The following is a 13,141-nucleotide window of genomic DNA, read 5'->3' on the forward strand; positions in this document are numbered from 1 at the left end:
ATCAATAGTGTTCAACTTCAAAGTCTCTGTTAGTTCCGTACAAAGCACAGAAAAAGCGAGCAGTTTCCTTTTTAGTCCTTACCTTCGGCCTCCCTTCTCTTGTTCTTTCTTTCAGCACCACTGCACTATGTCTTTCCCTTCAGGCCCTTAATTCTGTTAAACTTCGCATGTGTTGGAAGCATTATGTGTGTGGGTAATTCTTTAACGTGCCTGATTTCTTTCTCAACCTACATGGACAGTTCACTTACGGCCTCATGTCATACTTAACAGGCATAATGAACACTCAGTCTGCAGTCTCATTGTCTTGTATTTTACCCAGGTAGGATGGGAATACTTTTTACCTTCTGCACAAGATGAAATCATCATAATTAGTTTTAAAATGGAAATCATAATTTATCATATTCAATACTATGAAGTCCACAAATATAAATAATTATTTCCTTAACTGAAGTTTCACATACATCCTTAACAGAACTCAGTCATTGTTTGTTAATTTCTTTAAGATCAAAAATTAAAGAAACCATTCCAATGACAAATAATAACCACAGGCTGCCATTTCAGTTAAGAACACCAGCCACAACTTAGTTTCCAATGTACCTTTTCTCTTGAAACATTTTCATTTATCTCACGAAATAGATCTACGTGACAAAAGTCATATTATTCAAATTTCTCATGTCCTCCTAGGTGAAAGCCAAAGAACATAGTTGTAAGAATTATCTGAACACTTTTTGAAAAATATAATGAAAATAAGGCATTTTATTCACTACTGACATATCAATTTTTATTAAAGAAGCTGGTGGTATAATGGAAAGTGTGCTGGGCCTGGAGTCGGGAAGATCTGAGTCAAATCCAGTCTCAGATACTAACTAGTCGTGTGACTCTGGCCAAGTCATCTAATCTCAGTTTCCTCAACTGCAAAATGGTGATAATAATAGCACCTGCCTCCCAGGGTTGTAGTGAGGATCAAATAAAAAAACGTTTATTAAAAATAACAACAACAACAACACACTTAGCACAGTGCCTGGCACAGAACAAGCACTATAGAAATGCTTTCTCTTGCTAAAATTTAATTAGAACATGGATTAAAACTTTCAGGAATCTTGTTATAACAGCGTTTGCTATAGAATAGATTTTTATATGAGGCCAGTCCATGCAGGTCTCTACCTGCAAGAATCTTGTTGCTGTCACCAAAAAGTCTTTTGGATGAAAACACAGCATTATAGTAAGCATCCCATGTAATAATAATAACTAGTATTTATCACCTTAAGGTTTACAAAGTCCTTTACAAATATTATCTCATTTTAGCCTTACAACAAGAAGGTAGGTGCTATTATTATCCATATTTTACAGATGAGGAAATTGAGGCAGATAGATGTCAAGGGACTTGCCCAGGGTCATGTAGCTAGTAAGTGTCTAAATTCAAATTTGAACTCGAGTCTTCTTGACTTCTGGTCTAGTGCTCTATCCATTTTGCAACTTAGCTGCCATATAATTTATCCAATTAATTGGAAACAGCATAATAGATCATAAACTGATTCTTTCTTTATCTTTCTTTCATTATCACTTACAGCAGAAACTTCTCAGAACTCAAGAAACTCAACTGTCTCTGACTTTGAAAAGGGATTCATGGGGGAAGAAACAAATGCATAAATCTGGCATTGTAATACCATTTATCCTCAAAAGGCACATGACAGTCAAACTTAGAAAATCACGCTCTTTGAGCTGGACAGTAACTCAGAGGTCCTGCTCACATGTGAACAGAAACCACTATGACAACATCCTCACCAAGTCTAGCCTCCACTTGAAGATGTCCAGAGAATAGGGTTCTACTACGTCCCAAGGCAGATCATTAAACATTTGGACGGCTCTAGTCTTTAATCATTTTTTTTCTTTACATGACAGTGAAAACAGTCTCTCTAACTTCTATCCATCTCTTAGGCTAAGCAAACCAAAGCTAATTTTTCTTCAGTACCAACTGTTAAAATCAATGAGCAGGAAGTGTGTGTGTGTGTGTGTGTGTATTTTCCTTGGTATACCTCGCACCCATATCATTACATGTAGCACACAGAAGGTGTTGAATGGGTAATATGATTATTCACCAAACCCACTAATATCTAACTTGGATATTTACCTCCTGAGAAGCACTAAGAGTAAGAAACTCAACTGAAAAGGATTTAGTTTTATGAGCTTCAATTTCCTCATCTGTAAAAGGAGAGGGCTCACCTAAGTGACCAGTAAGATCTGATTCAGCTTTAGATCTATGATTCTATTGTAAAGATTGGTAGTACAGTGCCAAAGGCAGAGGTCACATCTCTCTGTTTGGTTAACAATTAATACAAAACTGATGGGGCGGGGTTGCTTTGTACAGGGATTTTTCTTCATTGTTAGTTGATTAAGTATCTATCACATCAAAACAAAATTATCCAGTGTAATTTTTTTTTTTGTTCACTAAAACAGAACAATATCTGCAAGAGAAGCAGGAACATGCTGAAAGATATTTCCATGAATATCTCTGGAGGTCAATCAATATTCTCAGGTACATTTTATTGATGCTTCGAACTTTCTATTCTCAATAACACCCCAGTAATGTTTTACCCTGTATTACTGAAACATTAATGGGCGTGGAGAACCTGCAGCAAAAATCAGTTGCTTGTATGCATCCTCTGCAGGTATAACTTTTCTGATTTTAGTGTCTTCATTACTCCTATATCAAGGATTTCTTTTTTTAAGGATGCAAAAAGACATCCTTCCTTTGGGTCTCCCTTTTCCTCCCTTACTTCTTCTGGATTGACCCCTCAACTTCCCCAAAATGCAGACCCTGAGCACATTTCAGAGTAGATTCATTTCCTGCTTAAATGGTCATGTTAGTGCATCAGCACACTGAGGGTGAAGGAAAGTACCTTCCCAGAGATTCCCCAGTCACATGACCAATATCCCTGGATTGATATTCCTTCCACCCCAGCTACTTTGTGACTGAACCCAGATATGGTATCTGATTTGGAGTCTTACGTGGCCATCATGAACTCAGTGGTCAGGGGGAAGCTATAGATAAAAGTCAAAAGCTTAAGTCCTGATCTGAAATGTTACCATTCACGATCAAGGGTTGGGGATAGCCCAAGGTTCAACACCTGGGGTTAGACCTAGACTGCTTCATCTCCTTCAATCTTCAATTTATCTCTTACCAAGTCCAGATCTTTGCCTCACCCTATCACCCATCCCCCACCCCTATCTCATCCATCTCTGCTTTACTTAGGCCTGGACCAGGGACTAGCATTGAACAAAGTGTTATAGGGAGAGTTGTGTTTGGCATCTAAGACACTGAACTGCCTGGGAGGCAAACAGGAGTTCTACAGAGTACTCTAGATAAATATAAAGCAAGGACCTGTAGCTGGAGTAATTTCAGTCCATGCCCAGCACCCCAGGAGAAGGTAGGAGTAGATATAAAACCTCCTATCCCTTCCAAGCTAAAGTTTTTCCCACTTCATTTTTTTAAATGCTGATGATCAATTAAGCAGATTTTATTTTTCTTCACAGTATCAAAGGGAAGTACCTGAATTCTTGAGCTGATTTTTGATAATGAAAGATTCAGACTGTGTCTCAAACCATCCCTTAGAAAGGCCTGAAATGGAGCACCCATATATCTATGATTACTTTCTCTGATCTTTAAAAACCTATGCTAACACCAGGTGAAGGGACCACCAACATACTAGAGACTGATTGAGACAGCATGATACCAGCGGCTCTCTGTACTCATTCTGCTGAGTGGATGGGATACTATGGATGAATCAATCCACCATCAGACTGAACTTCAGAATTTTAGACCTTCAAGGGATTTTAGTGATCATCTAAGGGTCTAAGGGTTCTTAACTTAGAGTGCATGGACTTTTTTTAATTTTTAATTTTAATTTTTAAAAATTAACTTTTTGATAATGTATTTCATCACAATTGGTCTCCTTTGGTAATCTTATGTTTTCTATTTTATACACTTAAAAATAATATTCTGCAGTCTATAGGTTTGACTGGACTTCTGGAGGGTTCTGTGGCACTCACACACACAAAATGTTAAGAAGATCTGATCTAGACTTCATCTCTTTAAGTACAAATGCTTCACATCAAGGTAAGCTTGTAGAGACAGCCTGGATCAGTGGGAGGGAAAGCACAGGATTTGTAGTCAGAAGATTGAGTACAAATTCCAGCCCTGTCATTTCCTACTTTGGGCAATTAATTCACTTAACCTTTCTGGAACAGTTTCCTCATTGGTAGAATGAACAAGTTGAACTACTACAGATGTCTCTTACAGCTTTAAATATATGATCCTCTGATGAAATAAGGCAAGGGAAGGAGGGCAGACATTTCACTTGCCCTCCTCTTTAACAACATGCCCCCTCCTTACCTCTCTTAACTTTAGGATCCATTTTTTGTTCTTTCTTCTCATCTTCATCCTTCCTCTTATCACCTTTCATTCTCTGCTTACAGGAGTCTATAAACTTTTACTTCTCCTCTAAATACCTATTTGTTTCACTCAGATCTTACAAAATCAATGTCAAAAACATCAACGACAGCAATAACTTAGAGATTGTTGACTCTAACCACCTCATTTTACAGATGAGGAAACTAAATTGAGGTCTAAAAAATGGTAAGCCAATTCAGGAAACATTAAGCACCTACTGTATGCCAGACATTATACTAAGAGCTGTGACTTACCCAAGGTCACAAAGTCATGTATAAGTGGAAAGAATTGAACCCAGGTCTTCTTGGCTTCAAGGCCAATCATGCTGTCTTTCCATAGTTTTTGTCTGTACCCTGGTCTTTCTTCATAGTATAAGAATGTGGACTGGATTTTTACGATTGGTTTCTGGTTATCTAAATTTGTGAGTTACGATGCAATATTTCAGAGAATTGTTTATGTCAACTGCCAGCTTAAGCTAAAGACAGAAACTAATTACTTCAATGGCAATAAAAATTTTAACATTTAAACAATGTCATAACATAATAAAAAGAGCATTAGTCAGTGGACATAGCTTTGAATCTTGATTCTACCACCTAGCACCAGTGTAACATTATCCAAGTTATCTAATCTCCACAGGCCTCAGTTTCCTCATTTGAACTAGATGACCTCAGAAAAATCTTTCAGATCTAGACCTAGGATTTTGAAAAGGATTTTCTTTATCAAGTATTCAGAGGGGTGTGTGTGTGTGTGTGTGTGTGTGTGTGTGTGTGTGTGTGTGTGTGTTTTAAATAACTTTTCCAATGGTCATGTAGGATCACACAATTTAGAACTCTCCCTGGAATTTTCTAGCCTAACTACTTATTTTAGAGATGAGGAAACAGAGGCTTTGGGTGAGTCAATTAATTTCCCAAGGGCATATAGTTAGTGGGAAAGCCTGGGTTCAAAACCAGTGCTCTTTCATCTCAGCTGAGAAGAAGAATGAACAAAAAACAAAAATGGGAAGGAAGAGGCCTCTGGTTAATCATAACTGAAGTAAAAAAAAAAAAAAAGACTGATGACAGATTGTATACCTGTTGTTCAAGAACTAGCCTAGCTAAGTAAGAAGCTTATTACCAATGTGACTACACGGTGATTTATTTTGTTCACAGCAACTCTTGAAGACCATCTAATACAGAGTGTGTCAAACTTTCAGCCTGCCCAAATGGGGCCAGTACCAGACTAAAATGTAAGTAGGAAATGTTTAACAAAATAAATAAAATTACAACACAGATAATGTTAATTTGTGGTTTTCTAAATCAATACGTGGCCTAGAGAGATCCATTTCTATTGGAATTGGCACCACCATTCTGGTGTGTTGTAGAGGGGCTGCAATATTCATCTGTGGAGAAATTGTACAACCCTGAAAAACTGAAGTAAGAAACCCCTAGCTACACCCCCTAACGTTTGCATACTATACTGGGGGGGGGGGGGAAACGGGACTTATTGATTGCAATCAAAATTTCAACAAGTTTGCCAGTTTGATTTCTGATACTATTAATGACTGGGGAGTAGGAAGAAGAGAGACTAGACACTAGAGACCAGAATGTTTACAAATGCAATAAGGAATAGCTAATAGTGACAGGTAAGACAGAAAAACTACAAAAAAGCAGGCACAAGAATTCAAAAAACTTAACTGTCTGAGGTAATTTATTAATGGGGCAAATAGCCCAAGGCACACCCACAGCATGTGAATCAAGATCATCTCTGAGAATTATAATTAATGTTCAAAATGAGGACACTAAATCATTAGGAAAAGATTAAAGATATTAAATTGTGTGCATATATGTATGTATATGTATACATATAGAGAGAGTGTGTGTGTGTGTGTATGTGTGTGTATGGAGAGTGCATATATGTAATATTGCTTACCTTTTAGTTTAAAAATTCACTATGTATGTTATTTTGTTGTAAAGTTTAATACATATGCATATATGTGGTGAATTTTCCAACATAAGTAATTTAAAGCTTGGGACTTGTATAAAAATATAGATACATACATACATATATACATATAAATATCTTTCCTCATTCCATGACAATACTGTATTTTTAAAATTTTTTCCACTGTAATTAAATTATTGAAAAAGAAAAATGTGTTAATTTAACTATTGGTAAGACTGAGAGGAGAAATTTTTGGAGGTATGAAAATTTCCACTTAAATAAGAAAAAATTAAATTTGATGATGAAGTCAGAATTTTCCCTATCAAGCATCCAACTTAAAATGAACCAACCATTCAATAAACAGTAGTAATTTGCAGTGAATTTTAATGGGGTTGTTGGACATTCAGATCAACTCAACAAACATATACTAAGAACTTCTGTTCAGTCATGTCCAATTCTTCATGACCTCATTTGGGGTTGTTTTGGGCAAAGATACTAGAGTGGTCTGTCATTTCCTTCTCCAGCTCATTTTGCAGATTAGGAACTGAGAAAAACACCACTGCCCAGGGTCACACAGCTAGTAATTGTCTGAGGCTGAATTTAAACTCAGAAAGATGAGTCTTCCTGATTTCAGCCCAGTACTCTAAGCACTATGGCACCACCTGTCTGCTCGCTAAGATCTACTACGCACCAAGAACTAGTAGGACCTGGTGATAAAAAGGAAAAAAAAAACTCCAAACTACCTTACTTTTAAAAAGCTTACATTCATTTTGTAAAGAAAAAGCTTCCATAAACAGAACCCATGAGAATGTTGAATAAAAGATGACCAATTTTTTTTCCCCTCTAAACTCCGAAAATTCTGTTAGCATCAACTTTCTTCATTTATCATAATCTGTTCCTTGAGTTTGTATCCCAATATTGACCAAATGACTCAACTTCTCTGTGCCTCAGTTTCCTCAACTTTAAAATGAAGGTGTTTAACTTGACTTCTCAGGTCCCTTCTAGTTTCAAATCTATGATCCTATGATTATATTCTTGTGTTCATTTTTCATCAACTGATTTTCCATGAAGTTATGTTACATCTTCCAGGTGTAGGCAAGCTTTCTTTTCATCACTTCCCAAGCTTGTCCCCAAATTCCCCAAATACGATGTCTGCCACTTGCTCAGTTTCTGGTCATGTTAATGATGAAGTCCATGGTTTTCATGTACTCATTTGGAAGGCTTTCAGAAGTGCTTCCAAAATATGGCAATGAAAATGACAGAGTATTATTTTCATCCTCTTTCCCGAAAATGAATGCCAGCCAAGGTCCTTCCACTAATACACTACTCATTTTGAAGTCCTATTGAAGACAACCACTGACAGGATAAACACGTCTTTATGCATTTGATGGATTTAGCTTTCCTTTCTGAGGTCAGTAAGGAGCTTACCCAACCAAACAAGGGTCAATAATTTTAAGTTTCTGACCATATTATCTCAAAAATCATATACTACAAGGGTAAAAATAAAGATTTCAGAGGAAAAGGACATGCTAATATCATTACATTCACTTGTCTTATGGGTCTGGCTTTTTTCCTGAAATTAACAGAATTTTTTTATGTCTAGACAGCTAACACTTTACAATAAGTACTTGTTGGTAGGCAGCTTGGAAAGCCAGCTGGCCTCTGAAGTGAGCCTCACCTCCAGCCTCTGGCACAAACTGGGTAGGTGACCCTCAGTAATAAGCTCTCAGTGCCCCAGGCAACTCAATAAATCAAGGGTTCTTACCCTGGGGTGTGTGATTTTGTTGTTGTTATAATACTCTGATAACTGTACTTTATAATTTATGTTTCCTTTCTAATCCTATGTATTTTATGGATTTAAAATAATATTCTGGTCAGGAGACTGTTCCATGGCCCGTAAAAAAGGCTAAGAACCTCAGCTTTAAGACTTTAATTTGCAGAAGTAGAATTGCGCTGGTGGAAAGAGCTGGCCCACCAAAAGCTCCCGGTGCTGATGAAACCCCAGGTCAGGAAAGTGACCAAGTTCTCTTGGTCCCTGCTCTGTCCCTGACTAGGTACATAGTTTTGGGCAAACACGACTTCTCCATTTGTAAACTGACCAGGTAAACTTAGCTTCCCTTTCAGCTCTAAAATTCTGAGATCAATGAATTCAGGAAAATCTGTGTGCTACTGGAATGTAAGATATTTTGGATTTTAAAAAATGGTACAAATAGCTCCTCTATCAGGAAGCTAAGTGGCACAACGGACAGAGGGCTAGAGTTACAGTCAGGAAGATATGGGCTCAAATAGCTTACTACCTGTGTGAGGCAGGGTTAGTTACTTAACCTCTGCCTCAGTTTCCTCATCTGTAAAATGGGGATTAAGATAACATCTACCTCAAAGGATTGTAGTGAGGATCAAATCAGAAAAAACACATAAAACACTTTGTGAGTCTCAAAGCACTACATAAATGCTTGTTAGTAGCAGAGGTACTTCTACTACTACTACTACTACTTCTTGTGCTGCTACTCTAGAGTAGTGCTACTACTGCTACTACTGCCGCTCCTACTGCTACTGCTGGGGCTACTCTTGCTGCTGCTGCTGCTGCTACTACTAGTATTTCTGCTGCTACTACTCCTGCTGTTGCTGCTACTGCTGCTGTTGCTGCTACTACTACTACTGCTACTAAATGTGGAGAAATTGAGGGCAGAAAAATGCAGTTCCGACCTTCCCTAAGTTTTCATTTAAATCAAAGTTAGTGATGCCCAGTTTTTCATCATTGGTGTACAGTATGACTATAAATTTCAGACTTCGGCAGGCATAACTCTTGATCGTTAAATTTATTGCAGAGAATTTGTAGAAAGGAGGAGGAGGGGAAAGACAGAAACAGAGACTCTTTAACATATACATAACAAACAATGGACCTACATTAGACATGCTATCAAGAATATCAATAAGAATATCCATATCAATAATAAATTAATAGGATTTCTTGTTAACAAACTGCAGGCAGGTGGTTTGTCTCTATTTCTCTCTCTCCTGTGTACCCTTACTCAAAAGCAGGACATGCATGGAAAGAAATACTACCTCCTGTATTCAACACAAGGACCCACAATATCTATCCACTCTAATGCAAAGTTCATCCATGTCATTTATGCAAATTCAATCAGAGAGGAAAATAGAACTGGTGAAAACTATATTACTGTGTGGAACAGACTGCGGGCATACAATTTTAAAGCTCTGTGCCTCGGGAAAAACATTTTCTGAGAAAAGACTAAGTTATCATGCAGATATTGAGTGTTTAATGTGTACACAGTACAATGCCATAATGAATCCACATTCTGGTTGAACTGAGATAGTAAAAAAAAAAATCATCAGTAAGTACTAAAAAAATGGTATTTCCTCCCCTGAAGCAAGGATTCTAATGAAGACTAGATGAGTAAGTTTCTAACATTATCCTAGAACATGATTAAGCCATTATGCCAAGTGGTCTTTCTTTTCATCCATTTTATCTCCGCCCTACCTTGTCAAAAAAAATTAATGGAATACATTTTTCAATATGGGGCAGGGAGAGGAGAGACAGATGAAGATGGAAGGATGGTAAGAAACAAAGGGAGAGGAGAGGGGAAAGGGGACAAATAAAAAAAGGAGAGAGGAGAAATAAAGGGAGGAAGAGTGGCAAAGGAGAGAAAGGAGACGGAGAGAGCAGGGAGGGAAGGAAAAAGAGACAGAAGAAAGGGTAGAGAGTACGCACAAGTATTTAGATGGATTTAAAACATTTAAGAATTACTGAAACTTAAGCAACAACTACACATGTTCCCTGGCAGTGATGGGGAGGGTGAGTCAACACTCTGGCTTGGCTGGGACAACATGCCCAGCCTTTCCATAACAATTATATTATTACAGTTTATTCCTAATTAAATTAGTCATTTCTTTCCCCTATGTAATCTATTCACTTTCTCCTTCTTGGTCAGGATAATGCTCTATGTGACTTAGCTGTCCTCTAATTCTGCCTAATTGGTTTCAGCTGTCATTTCTGAAGCTGACACGCATGGACAGCCTGGGGCTGGTGAATGGAACAGGAAGGGTTTCCAACCACATTCCCATCATGTTAAACCAGCCAGGAGAAAGAGTTCTTCCATTAAAACAAACACTGGACTATTTGCCTTTTGGCAATGACATCACGCAGCAGACAGATCGCATTGTTTCACTGAGGCAGCAAGACTGTTGCAAGTCATTATTCTCTGATAAAGAGAAACGTTCCTATTATTTATACCCTAGCAAGTTCTAAGGATTGAATAGTTTCCCCATTGTTGCAACTAATTCTAAAGTTGAAATTCATCTTTGAAAATGGCAACTAAAGAACAGTAAGAGATTTTTAAAATGAATTTCTTAAAATTAAATGCAGTACATTTTAAGCTTAAAGAGAATTTTAGGGAATCTTTGAATTTTTAATAGAAATTTCATTGACATCTTTTTATAGATATCAATCACATTTCCCCATGTATTCTTCCCCTTCTCCCTCCCAGAGATTCACACCAAATATTAAGAATTTTTTTTAAGTTCAGCAATACTAAGCAACACATCAAAAAATATATGACATTATTTGTAGTGTTATATACCTATATCATAGTTCCCCAACTCCTGTACTGAAGAATGGGAATTGCCTTCTCATATCTCATCTTTAGGGGGCAAGCCTGGTTATTATAACTTCATAGCATTCAGATTCAATTGTTTTCTTATTGTTATTTTTCTTTCTATTTATACTCTTTTAGTCATTGTATATATTGTTTTCCTAGTTCTGCATCAGTTCATCTGAGTCTTCCTATGTTTCTTGATATTCATCAGTCATCATTTCTTACAGGACAGTGATATTCTATCACATTCATGTACCACAACTTGTTTAATCACTCCTCAGCTGACAGGTATCTACTTTACTATGATAAAAAGCAAGAACTGCCATAAATATTTTGGTGGATATGGAGCATATACATATTATATATATATGCATATATGTATGTATACATATGTGTATGTGTATATGTGTGTATGTATATATATATACATGCATAAATATATAATCTTTTGTTGAAAGGGTGAAGATGATTTCATCTCTTTCTTGGCCTAATTCCAAAATATTTTACGGGATGGTTGGTTGAATTCACAACTCCACCAAGAGTGAACTGTGAGTGTGTCAGTGTGTCCACAGCCCCTCCAACACTGACTCCTTGTCATCTTTGCCAATTACTGGGGATGAGGTGAAACCTTGTAATTATTTTGATTTGTGTTTCTCTTAGTATTATTGACTTGGAATGTTCTTTCACCTGATTGCTAATAGTTTTTAAATCTTCTTTTGAGAACTCTATGTTCACATCCTTTTACTGCACATCTTGTTCAAGTTATAAGCTGTTTGCACTGCTGAAGAATATTAACCTATAGGTAGGCACAAGGAGAACTTGTAAAATGTTCCATCTCCTCTCACCAGAACAAAGTATCACCTGCCTGGAAGACAATTTTGAACACTTTCAAGTAATCACTTCTAAAATATGTTCTTGTATTGAATTTTTCATAGCTAACTGCTTCTAATGGAAGACTGGAAAGAATAATGGGGGAAAAAATGGGATATCCTGATTATACAAATATCTCATGGACTTGTAAGAAAGGTGAATAAAACAGGGTAAAAGGCAGCATGGGGCAGTAGACAGAGAACCACACTCAGTCACGAAGACCTGGGTTCAGGTCCCACCTCTTGACATACACTGATGTGTGACTCTAGACACTTAGAATTCCTGGACAACTCTCCAAGTATAAATTGCAGAAAAGCTTGTGATCTGCACTGGTAATGTTCCACACTGGGAGCTCTTTAAACTGATGACATCACAGGGCTAGTCAAAACAAGCAAAGAAACATAAAACAAAGCCTCATTCCAATGCATGGCTCATGGGATGAGTTAAAACAAAAATGAAGCCAGTTCAGTTCTTTTCCCTCCCCTCCCTGCCTTGTAAAAAACTGAGAAGAGCAAAGGAATCAAGATTCACTTTTGAGGGCATTTGAGTTAGGAGAAAGGGGGCGGGAGAGGAGCGAGAAGAACAATGGAAGATGGGTGAGAAGAAAAGAAGAGAAGGAGGACCTCTGTAGATTAATTGAGGACAATTCTGACAGGCTCAAAAGAAATGAAAGAAGTCATCCTTTGATTAACACTGGATTGCTATGGACGGGGCTAACACACATGCTAGAGACTAGATGTCTCTCTGGAAGCATCAGATTTTTAGAGTTATTATAATTGCACTGGGAAGCGGAAGTGGGGCCAGAACTCAACCTAGGTTGGATCTGAATTGACATATCTTGAATGTGTATAGAATTTTAAAATTTACAAAATGTTCACATGTATCATCATTATCTTAGTCAATATGCCCAGAAATCCTCTGCACTACACAAAAGAATTTTATAGTTTTATTATTATTTTTACAAGATGATTTGTTTTCTTTTAGATGATGACTATGATCTCATTCAGGTAGGGAACTCCCATTATGGAAACTCCATCCCTGGATATAAATTGGCAACTTTTCTACAACTTACAATATTAAAGAGCTGGCCAGGGGAGCTAAGAGGATAAGTGATTTCCTTGTGGTCACACTGTTAGTTTGCTGGAGAGGCAGGATTTGAAATCAGGTTTAATTAACTTGAAGACTATAACAATATATCCAGCACATCATGCTGCTTCTCATATGCTATTTATAAGGAGGGCATGGGGTAGAGGGGCCAACAATTGCAGAAAACTAAAACTCTAGC

General features: G+C 37.3%; 1 protein-coding gene across 4 annotated transcripts in view; it reads right to left on the bottom strand.

Moving 5' to 3' along the window:
* Window positions 1–13,141, bottom strand: part of CDK14 (cyclin dependent kinase 14) — a 664,870-nt gene that overhangs the window by 342,970 nt on the left and 308,759 nt on the right. The window lies entirely within an intron of this gene.

The sequence above is a fragment of the Vombatus ursinus genome, unplaced genomic scaffold, assembly GCF_900497805.2.
Source record: "Vombatus ursinus unplaced genomic scaffold, bare-nosed wombat genome assembly UNPS02005459.1, whole genome shotgun sequence".
Classification (NCBI taxonomy): domain Eukaryota; kingdom Metazoa; phylum Chordata; class Mammalia; order Diprotodontia; family Vombatidae; genus Vombatus; species Vombatus ursinus.